This window comes from Gorilla gorilla, chromosome 15, assembly GCF_029281585.2.
Source record: "Gorilla gorilla gorilla isolate KB3781 chromosome 15, NHGRI_mGorGor1-v2.1_pri, whole genome shotgun sequence".
NCBI lineage: Eukaryota > Metazoa > Chordata > Mammalia > Primates > Hominidae > Gorilla > Gorilla gorilla.
Window position 1 is genome coordinate 56,378,472 of NC_073239.2, and position 19,826 is coordinate 56,398,297.

Here is a 19,826-nt window from a genome sequence, read left to right on the forward strand (position 1 = left end):
ATTCCATTCCATTCCATTCCGTTCTACTCGGGTTCATTCCATTCCATTCCACTCCATTCCATTCCATTACATTCCATTCCATTCCATTCCATTTCATTCCAGTCCATTCCATTCGATTCCATTCGATTCCATTCCATTTCATTGCATTCCATTCCATTCCATTCCATTCCATTCCATTCCATTTCATTCCGTTCCATTCCTTTCTACTCGGGTTGATTCCATTCCATTCCATTCCATTCTATTCCATTGAATTCCATTCCATTCCATTCCATTCCATTCCATTCCACTCCATTCCATTCCATTCCATTCCATTCCATTCCATTCCATTCCATTCCGTTCCGTTCTATTCCATTGAATTCCATTCCATTCCATTCCATTCCATTCCATTCCATTCCTTTCCATTCCATTCCATTCCGTTCTACTCGGGTTGATTCCATTCCATTCCATTCCATTCCATTCCATTCCATTCCATTCCATTCCATTCCATTCCATTCCATTGCATTCCATTCCATTCCATTCCTTTCGATACCATTGCATTCCATTCCATTTCATTCCATTCCATTCGAATCAATTCCATTCCATTCCATGCCATTCCATTCCATTCCATTCCATTCCATTCCATTCCATCCCACTCCATTCCATTCCGTTCAACTCGGGTTCATTCCATTCCATTCCATTCCATTCCATTCCATTCCATTCCATTGAATTCCATTCCATTCCATTCCATTCCATTCCATTCCATTCCCTTCTTTCCATTCCATTCGGTGCCATTCGATTCCATTCGATTCCATTCCATTTCACTCCATTCCATTCGGTTCCGTTCCGTTCCGTTCCGATCCGTTCCGTTCCGTTCCGTTCCATTCCATTCCGTTCTACTCGGGTTGATTCCATTCTATTCCACTCCATTCCATTCGATTTCATTCGATTCCATTCGATTCCATTCCATTCCATTCCATTCCATTCCATTCCATTTCATTTTTTCCATTGAATTCCATTCCATTCAATTCCATTCCATTCCATACCAATCCATTCCAATCTTCTCGGGTTGATTCCATTCCATTCCATTCCATTCGATTCCATTCCATTCCATTCCATTCCGTTCCATTCCATTCGATTCTATTGCATTCCATTCCATTCCATTCGATTCCATTCCATTCCATTCCATTCCATTCCATTCCATTCCATTCGATTCCATTCGATTCCATTCCATTCCATTCCATTCCATTCCATTTCATTTTTTCCATTTAATTCCATTCCATTCCATTCCATTCCATTCCAATCCATTCCAATCTACTCGGGTTGATTCCATTCCATTCCATTCCACTCCATTCGATTCCATTCCATTCCATTCCATTCCATTCCATTCCATTCCATTCCATTCCATTCGATTCCATTCCATTCCATTCCATTCCATTGCATTCCATTCGATTCCATTCGATTCCATTCCATTCCGTTCTACTCGGGTTGATTCCATTCCATTCCATTCCATTCCATTCCATTCCTTTCCATTCCATTCCATTCCATTCCATTCCATTCCATTCCGTTCAGTTCCGTTCCGTTCCATTCCATTCGATTCCATTCCATTCCATTCCATTCGATTCCATTCGATTCCATTCGATTCCATTCCATTCCATTCCATTCCATTCCATTCCATTCCATTCCATTCCATTCCATTCCTTTCCATTCCGTTCTACTCGTGTTGATTCCATTCCAATCCATTCCATTCCATTCCATTCCATTCCATTCCATTCCATTCCATTCCATTCCATTATATTCCATTGAATTCCATTCCATTCCATTCCATTCCATTCCATTCCATTTGATTCAATTCCATTCCATTCCATTCTATTCCATTCCATTCCATTCTATTCCATTGAATTCCATTCCATTCCATTCCATTCCATTCCATTCCATTCCATTCCATTCCGTTCTACTCGGGTTGTTTCCATTCCATTCCATTCCATTCGATTCCATTCCATTCCATTCCATTCCATTCCATTCCATTCTATTCCAATCCATTCCATTCCACTCCATTCCATCTGATTCCATTCTATTCCATTCCATTCCTTTCAATTCCATTCCATTCCAATTCATTCTATTCCATTGAATTCCATTCCATTCCATTCCATTCCATTCCAATCCACTCCATTCTACTCGGGTTGATTCCATTCCATTCCATTCCATTCCATTCCATTCCATTCCATTCCATTCCATTCCATTCCATTCCATTGCATTCCATTCCATTCCATTCCTTTCGATACCATTCCATTCCATTCTATTCCATTCCATTCCATTCGAATCAATTCCATTCCATTCCATTCCATTCCATTCCATTCCATTCCTTTGAATTCCATTCCATTCCATTCCAATGCATTCCATTCCATTCCATTCCATTCCATTCCATTCCATTCCATTCCATTCCATTCCATTCCATTCCGTTCTAGTCGGGTTGATTCCATTCCATTCCATTCCATTCCATTCCATTCCATTCCATTCCATTCCATTCCATTCCATTCCATTCCCTTCCCTTCCATTCCATTCCATTCTGTTCCATTCCACTCCATTTGATTCCATTCCATTTCACTCCATTAAATTCCGTTCCGTTCCGTTCCGTTCCGTTCCGTTCTATTCGGGTTGATTGCACTCTATTCCACTCCATTCCATTCGATTCCATTCGATTCCATTCGATTCCATTCCATTCCATTCCATTCCATTCCATTCCTTTCCATTCCCCTCCATTCCATTCTATTGAATTACATTCCATTCCATTCTATTCCATTCCTATCCATTCCATTCTACTCGGGTTGATTCCATTCCATTCCATTCCATTCCATTCCATTCCATTCCATTCCATTCCATTCCATTCCATTCCGTTCTACTCGGGTTCATTCCATTCCATTCCACTCCATTCCATTCCATTCCATTCCATTCCATTCCATTCCATTTCATTCCAGTCCATTCCATTCGATTCCATTCGATTCCATTCCATTACATTGCATTCCATTCCATTCCATTCCATTCCATTCCATTCCATTCCATTTCATTCCGTTCCATTCCTTTCTACTCGGGTTGATTCCATTCCATTCCATTCCATTCTATTCCATTGAATTCCATTCCATTCCATTCCATTCCATTCCATTCCACTCCACTCCATTCCATTCCATTCCATTCCATTCCATTCCATTCCATTCCATTCCATTCCATTCCGTTCCGTTCCATTCCATTGAATTCCATTCCATTCCATTCCATTCCATTCCATTCCATTCCTTTCCATTCCATTCCATTCCGTTCTACTCGGGTTGATTCCATTCCATTCCATTCCATTCCATAGAATTCCATTCCATTCCATTCCATTCCATTCCATTCCATTCCATTCCATTCCGATCTACTCGTGTTGATTCCATTCCATTCCATTCCATTCCATTCCATTCCATTCGATTCCATTCCATTCCATTCCATTCCATTCCACTCAATTCCATTCCATTCCATTCCGTTCCATTCCATTCCATTCCATTCCATTCCATTCCATTCCATTCAGTTCTACTCGGGTTGATTACATTCTATTCCATTCCATTCCATTCGATTCCATTCAATTCCATTCGATTCCATTCCATTCCATTCCATTCGATTCCATTCCATTCCATTCCATTCCATTCCATTCCATTGAATTCCATTCCATTCCATTCCATTCCATTCCATTCCATTCCATTCCATTCCCTTCTACTCGGGTTGATTCCATTCCATTCCATTCCATTCCATTCCATTCCATTCCATTCCATTCGATTCCATTCGATTCCATTCGATTCCATTCCATTCCATTCCATTCCATTCCGTTCTACTCGGGTTGATTACATTCTATTCCATTCCATTCCATTCCATTCAATTCAATTCCATTCGATTCCATTCCATTCCATTCCATTCCATTCCATTCCATTGAATTCCATTCCATTCCATTCCATTCCATTCCATTCCATTCCATTCCATTCCATTCCATTCCATTCCATTCCCTTCTACTCGGGTTGATTCCATTCCATTCCATTCCATTCCATTCCATTCGATTCCATTCGATTCCATTCCATTCCATTCCATTCCATTCCATTCCATTCCAATCCATTACATTCTACTAGGGTTGATTCCATTCCATTCCAGTCCATTCCATTCCATTCCGTTCCATTCCATTCCATTCAGTTCCATTCAATTCCATTCGATTCCATTCCAGTTCACTCCATTCCATTCCGTTCCGTTCCGTTCCGTTCCGTTCCGTTCCATTCCGTTCCATTCCATTCCGTTCTACTCGAGTTGATTCCATTCTCTTCCACTCCATTCCATTCGATTCCATTCGATTCCATTCGATTCCATTCCATTCCATTCCATTCCATTCCATTCCATTTCATTCTATTCCATTGAATTCCATTCCATTCCATTCCATTCCATTCCAATCCATTCCATCCTACTCGTGTTGATTCCATTCCATTCCATTCCATTCCATTCGATTCCATTCGATTAAATTCCATTCCATTCCATTCCATTCCATTCCATTCCATTCCATTCCTTTCGATTCCATTCCATTCCATTCCATTCCATTCCATTCCATTCCATTCCGTTCTACTCCGGTTCATTCCATTCCATTCCATTCCATTCCATTCCATTCCATTCCGTTCTACTCGGGTCCATTCCCTTCCATTCCATTCCATTCCATTCCATTCCATTGCATTGCATTTGATTCCATTCCATTCCATTCCAATCCATTCCATTCTACTCGGGTTGATTCCAATCCATTCCATTCCATTCAATTCCATTCCATTCCGTTCCATTCCATTCCATTCGGTTCCTTTGGATTCCGTTTGATTCCATTCCATTTCACTCCATTCCATTCCGTTCCGTTCCGTTCCATTCCGTTCTATTCGGGTTGATTCCATTCTATTCCACTCCATTCCATTCGATTCTATTCGATTCCATTCGATTCCTTTCCATTCCATTCCATTCCATTCCATTCCATTCCATTCCATTCTATTCTATTGAATTCCATTCCATTCCATTCCATTCCATTTCATTCCATTCCACTCCAATCCATTCCATTCTACTCGGGTTTATTCCATTCCATTCCATTCCATTCCATTCCATTCCGTTCCCTTCTTTCCATTCCATTCGGTTCCGTTCGATTCCATTCGATTCCATTCCATTTCACTCCATTCCGTTCCCTTCCGTTCCTTTCCGTTCCGTTCCGTTCCGTTCTGTTCTGTTCCATTCCATTCCATTCTACTCGAGTTGATTCCATTCTATTCCACTCCATTCCATTCGATTCCATTCGATTCCATTCGATTCTATTCCATTCCATTCCATTCCATTCCATTCCATTCCATTTCATTTTTTCCATTGAATTCCATTCCATTCCATTTCATTCCATTCCAATCCATTCCAATCTACTCGGGTTGATTCCATTCCATTCCATTCCATTCCATTCCATTCCATTCCATTCCATTCCATTCCATTTCATTCCATTCGATTCGATTCCATTCCATTCCATTCCATTCCATTCCATTCCATTCCATTCCATTCCATTCCATTCCATTCCATTCGATTGCATTCGATTCCATTCCATTCCATTCCATTCTATTCCATTCCATTCCATTCCATTCCATTCCATTCCATTCCATTCAATTCCATTCCATTCCATTCCGTTCTACTCGGGTTCATTCCATTCCATTCCATTCCATTGCATTCCATTCTATTCCATTGAATTCCATTCCATAGAATTCCATTCCATTCCATTCCATTCCATTCCATTCCATTCCATTCCACTCGGGTTGATTCCATTGCATTCCATTCCATTCCATTCCATTCCATTCCATTCCATTCCATTCCAGTCCATTCCATTCTACTCGGGTTGATTCCATTCCATTCCATTCCATTCCATTGCAATCCATTCCCTTCCATTCCATTCCATTCGGTTCCATTCGATTCCATTTGATTCCATTCCATTTCACTCCATTCCTTTCCGTTCCGTTCCGTTCCGTTCCGTTCCGTTCCGTTCTATTCGGGTTGATTCCATTCTATTCCACTCCATTCCGTTCTATTCCATTCGATTCCATTCGATTCCATTCCATTCCATTCCATTCCATTCCATTCCATTCCATTCCATTCCTACCCATTCCATTCTACTCGGGTTGATTCCATTCCATTCCATTCCTTTCCATTCCATTCCATTAAATTCCATTCCATTCCATTCCATTCCATTCCATTCCATTCCGTTCTACTCGGGTTCATTCCATTCCATTCCATTCCATTCCATTCCATTCCATTCCATTCCATTCCATTCCATTCCATTCCGTTCTACACGCGTCCATTCCATTCCTTTCCATTCCATTCGATTCCATTCCATTCCATTCGATTCCATTCCATTCCATTCCATTCCAATCCATTCCATTCTACTCGGGTTGATTCCATTCCATTCCATTCCATTCCATTCCATTCCATTCCATTCCATTCCATTCCATTCCATTCTATTCCATTCCATTCCATTTCATTCCGGTCCATTCCATTCGATTCCATTCCATTCCATTCCATTTCATTGCATTCCATTCCATTCCATTCCATTCCATTCCATTCCATTCCATTCCTTTCCTTTCTACTCGAGTTGATTCCATTCCATTCCATTCCATTCCATTCCATTCCATTCCATTCCATTCCACTCCATTCCTTTCCATTCCATTCCATTCCATTACATTCCATTCCATTCCATTCCGTTCCATTCCATAGAATTCCATTCAATTCCATTCCATTCCATTCCATTCCATTCCTTTCCATTCCATTCCATTCCGTTCTACTCGGGTTGATTCCATTCCATTCCATTCCATTCCATTGATTTCCATTCCATTCCATTCCATTCCATTCCATTCCGTTCTACTCGTGTTGATTCCATTCCATTCCATTCCATTCCATTCCATTCCATTCCATTCCATTCCATTCGATTCCATTCCATTCCATTCGATTCCATTCCATTCCACTCAATTCCATTCCATTCCTTTCCATTCCATTCCATTCCATTCCATTCCATTCCATTCCGTTCTACTCGGGTTGATTACATTCTATTCCATTCCATTCCATTCGATTCCATTCAATTCCATTCGATTCCATTCCATTCCATTCCATTCCATTCCATTCCATTCCATTCCATTTCATTCCGTTCCATTCCTTCCTACTCGGGTTGATTCCATTCCATTCCATTCCATTCTATTCCATTGAATTCCATTCCATTCCATTCCATTCCATTCCATTCCACTCCATTCCATTCCATTCCATTCCATTCCATTCCATTCCATTCCATTCCATTCCGTTCCGTTCCATTCCATTGAATTCCATTCCATTCCATTCCATTCCATTCCATTCCATTCCATTCCTTTCCATTCCATTCCATTCCGTTCTCCTCGGGTTGATTCCATTCCATTCCCTTCCATTCCATAGAATTCCATTCCATTCCATTCCATTCCATTCCATTCCATTCCATTCCATTCCATTCCATTCCATTCCATTCCATTCCATTGCATTCCATTCCATTCCATTCCTTTCGATACCATTCCATTCCATTCCATTTCATTCCATTCCATTCGAATCAATTCCATTCCATTCCATGCCATTCCATTCCATTCCATTCCATTCCATTCCATTCCATCCCACTCCATTCCATTCCGTTCAACTCGGGTTCATTCCATTCCATTCCATTCCATTCCATTCCATTCCATTCCATTGAATTCCATTCCATTCCATTCCATTCCATTCGATTCCCTTCTTTCCATTCCATTCGGTGCCATTCGATTCCATTCGATTCCATTCCATTTCACTCCATTCCATTCGGTTCCGTTCCGTTCCGTTCCGATCCGTTCCGTTCCGTTCCGTTCCATTCCATTCCGTTCTACTCGGGTTGATTCCATTCTATTCCACTCCATTCCATTCGATTTCATTCGATTCCATTCGATTCCATTCCATTCCATTCCATTCCATTCCATTCCATTTCATTTTTTCCATTGAATTCCATTCCATTCAATTCCATTCCATTCCATTCCAATCCATTCCAATCTTCTCGGGTTGATTCCATTCCATTCCATTCCATTCGATTCCATTCCATTCCATTCCATTCCATTCCATTCCATTCGATTCTATTGCATTCCATTCCATTCCATTCGATTCCATTCCATTCCATTCCATTCCATTCCATTCCATTCCATTCCATTCGATTCCATTCGATTCCATTCCATTCCATTCCATTCCATTCCATTTCATTTTTTCCATTTAATTCCATTCCATTCCATTCCATTCCATTCCAATCCATTCCAATCTACTCGGGGTGATTCCATTCCATTCCATTCCACTCCATTCGATTCCATTCCATTCCATTCCATTCCATTCCATTCCATTCCATTCCATTCCATTCCATTCCATTCCATTCCATTCCATTCGATTCCATTCCATTCCATTCCATTCCATTGCATTCCATTCGATTCCATTCGATTCCATTCCATTCCGTTCTACTCGGGTTGATTCCATTCCATTCCATTCCATTCCATTCCATTCCATTCCTTTCCATACCATTCCATTCCATTCCATTCCATTCCATTCCATTCCATTCCGTTCCGTTCCGTTCCGTTCCATTCCATTCGATTCCATTCCATTCCATTCCATTCCATTCGATTCCATTCGATTCCATTCGATTCCATTCCATTCCATTCCATTCCATTCCATTCCATTCCATTCCATTCCATTCCATTCCATTCCTTTCCATTCCGTTCTACTCGTGTTGATTCCATTCCAATCCATTCCATTCCATTCCATTCCATTCCATTCCATTCCATTCCATTCCATTATATTCCATTGAATTCCATTCCATTCCATTCCATTCCATTCCATTCCATTCCATTTGATTCAATTCCATTCCATTCCATTCTATTCCATTCCATTCCATTCTATTCCATTGAATTCCATTCCATTCCATTCCATTCCATTCCATTCCATTCCATTCCATTCCGTTCTACTCGGGTTGTTTCCATTCCATTCCATTCCATTCGATTCCATTCCATTCCATTGCATTCCATTCCATTCCATTCTATTCCATTCCATTCCATTCCACTCCATTCCATCTGATTCCATTCTATTCCATTCCATTCCTTTCAATTCCATTCCATTCCAATTCATTCTATTCCATTGAATTCCATTCCATTCCATTCCATTCCATTCCAATCCACTCCATTCTACTCGGGTTGATTCCATTCCATTCCATTCCATTCCATTCCATTCCATTCCATTCCATTCCATTCCATTCCATTGCATTCCATTCCATTCCATTCCTTTCGATACCATTCCATTCCATTCTATTCCATTCCATTCCATTCGAATCAATTCCATTCCATTCCATTCCATTCCATTCCATTCCATTCCATTGAATTCCATTCCATTCCATTCCAATGCATTCCATTCCATTCCATTCCATTCCATTCCATTCCATTCCATTCCATTCCATTCCATTCCATTCCGTTCTAGTCGGGTTGATTCCATTCCATTCCATTCCATTCCATTCCATTCCATTCCATTCCATTCCATTCCATTCCATTCCCTTCCCTTCCATTCCATTCCATTCTGTTCCATTCCACTCCATTTGATTCCATTCCATTTCACTCCATTAAATTCCGTTCCGTTCCGTTCCGTTCCGTTCCGTTCCGTTCTATTCGGGTTGATTGCACTCTATTCCACTCCATTCCATTCGATTCCATTCGATTCCATTCGATTCCATTCCATTCCATTCCATTCCATTCCATTCCTTTCCATTCCCCTCCATTCCATTCTATTGAATTTCATTCCATTCCATTCTATTCCATTCCTATCCATTCCATTCTACTCGGGTTGATTCCATTCCATTCCATTCCATTCCATTCCATTCCATTCCATTCCATTCCATTCCATTCCGTTCTACTCGGGTTCATTCCATTCCATTCCACTCCATTCCATTCCATTCCATTCCATTCCATTCCATTCCATTTCATTCCAGTCCATTCCATTCGATTCCATTCGATTCCATTCCATTTCATTGCATTCCATTCCATTCCATTCCATTCCATTCCATTCCATTCCATTCCATTTCATTCCGTTCCATTCCTTTCTACTCGGGTTGATTCCATTCCATTCCATTCCATTCTATTCCATTGAATTCCATTCCATTCCATTCCATTCCATTTCATTCCAGTCCATTCCATTCGATTCCATTCGATTCCATTCCATTTCATTGCATTCCATTCCATTCCATTCCATTCCATTCCATTCCACTCCATTCCATTCCATTCCATTCCATTCCATTCCATTCCATTCCATTCCATTCCATTCCGTTCCGTTCCATTCCATTGAATTCCATTCCATTCCATTCCATTCCATTCCATTCCATTCCTTTCCATTCCATTCCATTCCGTTCTACTCGGGTTGATTCCATTCCATTCCATTCCATTCCATAGAATTCCATTCCATTCCATTCAATTCCATTCCATTCCATTCCATTCCATTCCATTCCATTCCATTCCATTCAGATCTACTCGTGTTGATTCCATTCCATTCCATTCCATTCCATTCCATTCCATTCCATTCGATTCCATTCCATTCCATTCCATTCCACTCAATTCCATTCCATTCCATTCCATTCCATTCCATTCCATTCCATTCCATTCCATTCAGTTCTACTCGGGTTGATTACATTCTATTCCATTCCATTCCATTCGATTCCATTCAATTCCATTCGATTCCATTCCATTCCATTCCATTCGATTCCATTCCATTACATTCCATTCCATTCCATTCCATTGAATTCCATTCCATTCCATTCCATTCCATTCCATTCCATTCCATTCCATTCCCTTCTACTCGGGTTGATTCCATTCCATTCCATTCCATTCCATTCCATTCCATTCCATTCGATTCCATTCGATTCCATTCGATTCCATTCCATTCCATTCCATTCCATTCCGTTCTACTCGGGTTGATTACATTCTATTCCATTCCATTCCATTCCATTCCATTCAATTCCATTCGATTCCATTCCATTCCATTCCATTCCATTCCATTCCATTCCATTCCATTCCATTGAATTCCATTCCATTCCATTCCATTCCATTCCATTCCATTCCATTCCATTCCATTCCATTCCATTCCCTTCTACTCGTGTTGATTCCATTCCATTCCATTCCATTCCATTCCATTCCATTCGATTCCATTCGATTCCATTCCATTCCATTCCATTCCATTCCATTCCAATCCATTACATTCTACTAGGGTTGATTCCATTCCATTCCAGTCCATTCCATTCCATTCCGTTCCATTCCATTCCATTCAGTTCCATTCGATTCCATTCGATTCCATTCCAGTTCACTCCATTCCATTCCGTTCCGTTCCGTTCCGTTCCGTTCCGTTCCATTCCGTTCCATTCCATTCCGTTCTACTCGAGTTGATTCCATTCTCTTCCACTCCATTCCATTCGATTCCATTCGATTCCATTCGATTCCATTTCATTCCATTCCATTCCATTCCATTCCATTCCATTTCATTCTATTCCATTGAATTCCATTCCATTCCATTCCAATCCATTCCATCCTACTCGTGTTGATTCCATTCAATTCCATTCCATTCCATTCGATTCCATTCGATTAAATTCCATTCCATTCCATTCCATTCCATTCCATTCCATTCCATTCCTTTCGATTCCATTCCATTCCATTCCATTCCATTCCATTCCATTCCATTCCGTTCTACTCCAGTTCATTCCATTCCATTCCATTCCATTCCATTCCATTCCATTCCATTCCATTCCATTCCGTTCTACTCGGGTCCATTCCGTTCCATTCCATTCCAATCCATTCCATTCCATTGCATTGCATTTGATTCCATTCCATTCCATTCCAATCCATTCCATTCTACTCGGGTTGATTCCAATCCATTCCATTCCATTCAATTCCATTCCATTCCGTTCCGTTCCATTCCATTCGGTTCCTTTGGATTCCGTTTGATTGCATTCCATTTCACTCCATTCCATTCCGTTCCGTTCCGTTCCATTCCGTTCTATTCGGGTTGATTCCATTCTATTCCACTCCATTCCATTCGATTCAATTCGATTCCATTCGATTCCATTCCATTCCATTCCATTCCATTCCATTCCATTCCATTCCATTCTATTCTATTGAATTCCATTCCATTCCATTCCATTCCATTCCATTCCATTCCATTCCACTCCAATCCATTCCATTCTACTCGGGTTTATTCCATTCCATTCCATTCCATTCCATTCCATTCCGTTCCCTTCTTTCCATTCCATTCGGTTCCGTTCGATTCCATTCGATTCCATTCCATTTCACTCCATTCCGTTCCGTTCCGTTCCTTTCCGTTCCGTTCCGTTCCGTTCTGTTCTGTTCCATTCCATTCCATTCTACTCGGGTTGATTCCATTCTATTCCACTCCATTCCATTCGATTCCATTCGATTCCATTCGATTCTATTCCATTCCATTCCATTCCATTCCATTCCATTCCATTTCATTTTTTCCATTGAATTCCATTCCATTCCATTTCATTCCATTCCATTCCATTCCATTCCATTCAATTCCATTCGATTCCATTCCATTCCATTCCATTCCATTCCATTCCATTCCATTCCATTCCATTCGATTCCATTCCATTCCATTCCATTCCATTCGATTCCATTCGATTCCATTCCATTCCATTCCATTCTATTCCATTCCATTCCATTCCATTCCATTCCATTCCATTCAATTCCATTCCATTCCATTCCGTTCTACTCGGGTTCATTCCATTCCATTCCATTCCATTGCATTCCATTCTATTCCATTGAATTCCATTCCATAGAATTCCATTCCATTCCATTCCATTCCATTCCATTCCATTCCACTCGGGTTGATTCCATTCCATTCCATTCCATTCCATTCCATTCCATTCCATTCCATTCCATTCCATTCCAGTCCATTCCATTCTACTCGGGTTGATTCCATTCCATTCCATTCCATTCCATTGCAATCCATTCCCTTCCATTCCATTCCATTCGGTTCCATTCGATTCCATTTGATTCCATTCCATTTCACTCCATTCCTTTCCGTTCCGTTCCGTTCCGTTCCGTTCCGTTCCGTTCTATTCGGGTTGATTCCATTCTATTCCACTCCATTCCGTTCTATTCCATTCGATTCCATTCGATTCCATTCCATTCCATTCCATTCCATTCCTACCCATTCCATTCCTACCCATTCCATTCTACTCGGGTTGATTCCATTCCATTCCATTCCTTTCCATTCCATTCCATTCCGTTCTACTCGGGTTCATTCCATTCCATTCCATTCCATTCCATTCCATTCCATTCCATTCCATTCCATTCCATTCCATTCTGTTCTACTCGCGTCCATTCCATTCCTTTCCATTCCATTCGATTCCATTCCATTCCATTCGATTCCATTCCATTCCATTCCATTCCAATCCATTCCATTCTACTCGGGTTGATTCCATTCCATTCCATTCCATTCCATTCCATTCCATTCCATTCCATTCCATTCCATTCCATTCCATTTCATTCCAGTCCATTCCATTCGATTCCATTCCATTCCATTCCATTTCATTGCATTCCATTCCATTCCATTCCATTCCATTCCATTCCATTCCATTCCATTCCTTTCTACTCGAGTTGATTCCATTCCATTCCATTCCATTCCATTCCATTCCATTCCATTCCATTCCATTCCACTCCATTCCTTTCCATTCCATTCCATTCCATTACATTCCATTCCATTCCATTCCGTTCCATTCCATAGAATTCCATTCCATTCCATTCCATTCCATTCCATTCCATTCCTTTCCATTCCATTCCATTCCGTTCTACTCGGGTTGATTCCATTCCATTCCATTCCATTCCATTGAATTCCATTCCATTCCATTCCATTCCATTCCATTCCGTTCTACTCGTGTTGATTCCATTCCATTCCATTCCTTTCCATTCCATTCCATTCCATTCCATTCGATTCCATTCCATTCCATTCGATTCCATTCCATTCCACTCAATTCCATTCCATTCCTTTCCATTCCATTCCATTCCATTCCATTCCATTCCATTCCATTCCGTTCTACTCGGGTTGATTACATTCTATTCCATTCCATTCCATTCGATTCCATTCAATTCCATTCGATTCCATTCCATTCCATTCCATTCCATTCCATTCCATTGAATTCCATTCCATTCCTTTCCATTCCATTCCATTCCATTCCATTCCATTCCATTCCATTCCATTCCATTCCGTTCTATTCGGGTTGATTCCATTCCATTCCATTCCATTCCATTCCATTCCATTCGATTCCATTCGATTCCATTCGATTCCATTCCATTCCATTCCATTCCATTCCATTCCATTCCAATCCATTACTTTCTACTAGGGTTGATTCCATTCCATTCCAGTCCATTCCATTCCATTCCGTTCCATTCCATTCCATTCCATTCGGTTCCATTCGATTCCATTCGACTCCATTCCATTTCACTCCATTCCATTCCGTTCCGTTCCATTCCGTTGCGTTCCGTTCCATTCCGTTCCATTCCATTCCGTTCTACTCGAGTTGATTCCATTCTCTTCCACTCCATTCCATTCGATTCCATTCGATTCCATTCGATTCCATTCCATTCCATTCCATTCCATTCCATTCCATTTCATTCTATTCCATTGAATTCCATTCCATTCCATTCCATTCCATTCCAATCCACTCCATTCTACTCGGGTTGATTCCATTCCATTCCATTCCATTCCATTCCATTCCATTCCATTCCATTCCATTCCATTCCATTCCATTCCATTCTATTCCATTCCATTCCATTCCATTCCATTCCATTCCATTCAATTCCATTCCATTCCATTCCGTTCTACTCGGGTTCATTCCATTCCATTCCATTCCATTGCATTCCATTCTATTCCATTGAATTCCATTCCATAGAATTCCATTCCATTCCATTCCATTCCATTCCATTCCATTCCACTCGGGTTGATTCCATTCCATTCCATTCCATTCCATTCCATTCCATTCCATTCCATTCCATTCCATTCCAGTCCATTCCATTCTACTCGGGTTGATTCCATTCCATTCCATTCCATTCCATTGCAATCCATTCCCTTCCATTCCATTCCATTCGGTTCCATTCGATTCCATTTGATTCCATTCCATTTCACTCCATTCCTTTCCGTTCCGTTCCGTTCCGTTCCGTTCCGTTCCGTTCTATTCGGGTTGATTCCATTCTATTCCACTCCATTCCGTTCTATTCCATTCGATTCCATTCGATTCCATTCCATTCCATTCCATTCCATTCCATTCCATTCCATTCCTACCCATTCCATTCTACTCGGGTTGATTCCATTCCATTCCATTCCTTTCCATTCCATTCCATTCCGTTCTACTCGGGTTCATTCCATTCCATTCCATTCCATTCCATTCCATTCCATTCCATTCCATTCCATTCCAATCCATTCCAATCTACTCGGGTTGATTCCATTCCATTCCATTCCACTCCATTCGATTCCATTCCATTCCATTCCATTCCATTCCATTCCATTCCATTCCATTCCATTCCATTCCATTCCATTCGATTCCATTCCATTCCATTCCATTCCATTGCATTCCATTCGATTCCATTCGATTCCATTCCATTCCGTTCTACTCGGGTTGATTCCATTCCATTCCATTCCATTCCATTCCATTCCTTTCCATTCCATTCCATTCCATTCCATTCCATTCCATTCCGTTCCGTTCCGTTCCGTTCCGTTCCATTCCATTCGATTCCATTCCATTCCATTCCATTCCATTCCATTCCATTCCATTCGATTCCATTCGATTCCATTCCATTCCATTACATTCCATTCCATTCCATTCCATTCCATTCCATTCCATTCCATTCCTTTCCATTCCGTTCTACTCGTGTTGATTCCATTCCAATCCATTCCAATCCATTCCATTCCATTCCATTCCATTCCATTCCATTCCATTCCATTATATTCCATTGAATTCCATTCCATTCCATTCCATTCCATTCCATTCCATTCCATTCCATTTGATTCAATTCCATTCCATTCCATTCTATTCCATTCCATTCCATTCTATTCCATTGAATTCCATTCCATTCCATTCCATTCCATTCCATTCCATTCCATTCCATTCCATTCCGTTCTACTCTGGTTGTTTCCATTCCATTCCATTCCATTCGATTCCATTCCATTCCATTCCATTCCATTCCATTCCATTCCATTCCATTCTATTCCATTCCATTCCATTCCACTCCATTCCATGTGATTCCATTCTATTCCATTCCATTCCTTTCAATTCCATTCCATTCCAATTCATTCTATTCCATTGAATTCCATTCCATTCCATTCCATTCCATTGCAATCCACTCCATTCTACTCGTTTTGATTCCATTCCATTCCATTCCATTCCATTCCATTCCATTCCATTCCATTCCATTGCATTCCATTCCATTCCATTCCTTTCGATACCATTCCATTCCATTCTATTCCATTCCATTCCATTCGAATCAATTCCATTCCATTCCATTCCATTCCATTCCATTCCATTCCTTTGAATTCCATTCCATTCCATTCCAATGCATTCCATTCCATTCCATTCCATTCCATTCCATTCCATTCCATTCCATTCCATTCCATTCCATTCCGTTCTAGTCGGGTTGATTCCATTCCATTCCATTCCATTCCATTCCATTCCATTCCATTCCATTCCATTCCATTCCCTTCCCTTCCATTCCATTCCATTCTGTTCCATTCCACTCCATTTGATTCCATTCCATTTCACTCCATTAAATTCCGTTCCGTTCCGTTCCGTTCCGTTCCGTTCCGTTCTATTCGGGTTGATTGCACTCTATTCCACTCCATTCCATTCGATTCCATTCGATTCCATTCGATTCCATTCCATTCCATTCCATTCCATTCCATTCCTTTCCATTCCCCTCCATTCCATTCTATTGAATTACATTCCATTCCATTCTATTCCATTCCTATCCATTCCATTCTACTCGGGTTGATTCCATTCCATTCCATTCCATTCCATTCCATTCCATTCCATTCCATTCCATTCCATTCCATTCCGTTCTACTCGGGTTCATTCCATTCCATTCCACTCCATTCCATTCCATTCCATTCCATTCCATTCCATTCCATTTCATTCCAGTCCATTCCATTCGATTCCATTCGATTCCATTCCATTTCATTGCATTCCATTCCATTCCATTCCATTCCATTCCATTCCATTTCATTCCGTTCCATTCCTTTCTACTCGGGTTGATTCCATTCCATTCCATTCCATTCTATTCCATTGAATTCCATTCCATTCCATTCCATTCCATTCCATTCCACTCCATTCCATTCCATTCCATTCCATTCCATTCCATTCCATTCCATTCCGTTCCGTTCCATTCCATTGAATTCCATTCCATTCCATTCCATTCCATTCCATTCCATTCCTTTCCATTCCATTCCATTCCGTTCTACTCGGGTTGATTCCATTCCATTCCATTCCATTCCATTCCATTCCATTCCATTCCATTCCATTCCATTCCATTCCATTCCATTGCATTCCATTCCATTCCATTCCTTTCGATACCATTGCATTCCATTCCATTTCATTCCATTCCATTCGAATCAATTCCATTCCATTCCATGCCATTCCATTCCATTCCATTCCATTCCATTCCATTCCATCCCACTCCATTCCATTCCGTTCAACTCGGGTTCATTCCATTCCATTCCATTCCATTCCATTCCATTCCATTCCATTGAATTCCATTCCATTCCATTCCATTCCATTCCATTCCATTCCCTTCTTTCCATTCCATTCGGTGCCATTCGATTCCATTCGATTCCATTCCATTTCACTCCATTCCATTCGGTTCCGTTCCGTTCCGTTCCGATCCGTTCCGTTCCGTTCCGTTCCATTCCATTCCGTTCTACTCGGGTTGATTCCATTCTATTCCACTCCATTCCATTCGATTTCATTCGATTCCATTCGATTCCATTCCATTCCATTCCATTCCATTCCATTCCATTTCATTTTTTCCATTGAATTCCATTCCATTCAATTCCATTCCATTCCATTCCAATCCATTCCAATCTTCTCGGGTTGATTCCATTCCATTCCATTCCATTCGATTCCATTCCATTCCATTCCATTCCGTTCCATTCCATTCGATTCTATTGCATTCCATTCCATTCCATTCGATTCCATTCCATTCCATTCCATTCCATTCCATTCCATTCCATTCGATTCCATTCGATTCCATTCCATTCCATTCCATTCCATTCCATTTCATTTTTTCCATTTAATTCCATTCCATTCCATTCCATTCCATTCCAATCCATTCCAATCTACTCGGGTTGATTCCATTCCATTCCATTCCACTCCATTCGATTCCATTCCATTCCATTCCATTCCATTCCATTCCATTCCATTCCATTCCATTCCATTCGATTCCATTCCATTCCATTCCATTCCATTGCATTCCATTCGATTCCACTCGATTCCATTCCATTCCGTTCTACTCGGGTTGATTCCATTCCATTCCATTCCATTCCATTCCATTCCTTTCCATTCCATTCCATTCCATTCCATTCCATTCCATTCCGTTCCGTTCCGTTCCGTTCCATTCCATTCGATTCCATTCCATTCCATTCCATTCGATTCCATTCGATTCCATTCGATTCCATTCCATTCCATTCCATTCCATTCCATTCCATTCCATTCCATTCCATTCCATTCCTTTCCATTCCGTTCTACTCGTGTTGATTCCATTCCAATCCATTCCATTCCATTCCATTCCATTCCATTCCATTCCATTCCATTCCATTATATTCCATTGAATTCCATTCCATTCCATTCCATTCCATTCCATTCCATTTGATTCAATTCCATTCCATTCCATTCTATTCCATTCCATTCCATTCTATTCCATTGAATTCCATTCCATTCCATTCCATTCCATTCCATTCCATTCCATTCCATTCCGTTCTACTCGGGTTGTTTCCATTCCATTCCATTCCATTCGATTCCATTCCATTCCATTCCATTCCATTCCATTCCATTCTATTCCAATCCATTCCATTCCACTCCATTCCATCTGATTCCATTCTATTCCATTCCATTCCTTTCAATTCCATTCCATTCCAATTCATTCTATTCCATTGAATTCCATTCCATTCCATTCCATTCCATTCCAATCCACTCCATTCTACTCGGGTTGATTCCATTCCATTCCATTCCATTCCATTCCATTCCATTCCATTCCATTCCATTCCATTCCATTGCATTCCATTCCATTCCATTCCTTTCGATACCATTCCATTCCATTCTATTCCATTCCATTCCATTCGAATCAATTCCATTCCATTCCATTCCATTCCATTCCATTCCATTCCATTGAATTCCATTCCATTCCATTCCAATGCATTCCATTCCATTCCATTCCATTCCATTCCATTCCATTCCATTCCATTCCATTCCATTCCGTTCTAGTCGGGTTGATTCCATTCCATTCCATTCCATTCCATTCCATTCCATTCCATTCCATTCCATTCCATTCCATTCCCTTCCCTTCCATTCCATTCCATTCTGTTCCATTCCACTCCATTTGATTCCATTCCATTTCACTCCATTAAATTCCGTTCCGTTCCGTTCCGTTCCGTTCCGTTCTATTCGGGTTGATTGCACTCTATTCCACTCCATTCCATTCGATTCCATTCGATTCCATTCGATTCCATTC